The 816-nt window shown below is 40.8% G+C and overlaps 1 protein-coding gene across 1 annotated transcript in view; it reads right to left on the bottom strand.

The window, feature by feature from the left end:
• LOC107741044 (insulin-like growth factor 1 receptor) overlaps nt 1-816 on the bottom strand; it is a 110372-nt gene that overhangs the window by 18369 nt on the left and 91187 nt on the right. The gene's annotated exons all lie outside the window — the stretch shown is intronic.

Below are 816 nucleotides of genomic sequence, written 5' to 3' on the forward strand. Positions count from 1 at the left end.
TGCTTCCAGCGGCGCAGGTAGTAGGTGTTGTTTCCATTGGGGGACACAGGTGGAGACCACCGCACCACCAGCTTTGATGAAGAATTAGAGTATGCACGAATGTCTACAGGCATTGAGGGTGCTGGAGAAGAAGAAGAAAAAAATTTATTCTTTTAGCAAAAACAAATGTTGACTTCAGAGTAAATCCCCTTGGAGAAACCTATGGAAAATCATCAAATCATCCCTTCTGGGTTTACTTGTCTAGATTTTAATCCACCCTACATGGAATAAATTGACACTGCTAAAAATCCTATTCTTAAAGGAGTCATATGATGCAATTTAAATTTTTCCTTTCTCTTTGGAGTGTTACAAGCTCTTGGTGCATAAAGAAGATCTGTAAAGTTGCAAAGACTAAAGTCTCAAATCCAAAGATATTCTTTATAAAATGTTAAGAGTCAGCCACACCTACCTAAAACGGCTCTTTCTAACACGCCCCCACATGTCTACATCACGATGTGGGAAGATTGCATAACGCCGCCCAAATGTTCAAGCAAAGAAAGAAGGCGTAACTTTTATTCGCTGTGGTATTGTTGCTGCCGCCATGTCGTGAAGATGCTGGGTGTTTCGTTGTGAAAGCGAAACTACTTTGTTTGGTCTTCCAAAAGAGGACAGGACTAGAAATCAGTGGTTAAGTTGTATTTACAACAACGTTCCAGAACAGTTCAACCCAAATATTCAGATGTGTGCAGCACATTTTATGGAGGACTGTTTACTGATCCAGGGAGAGTAACGTTAGACTAAAATGCCGGCAGTTCTGACTCACGTAAGTACGTTTTC

This window comes from Sinocyclocheilus rhinocerous, unplaced genomic scaffold (genome assembly GCF_001515625.1).
Source record: "Sinocyclocheilus rhinocerous isolate Xijiao unplaced genomic scaffold, SAMN03320098_v1.1 scaffold2808, whole genome shotgun sequence".
NCBI classification, from domain to species: domain Eukaryota; kingdom Metazoa; phylum Chordata; class Actinopteri; order Cypriniformes; family Cyprinidae; genus Sinocyclocheilus; species Sinocyclocheilus rhinocerous.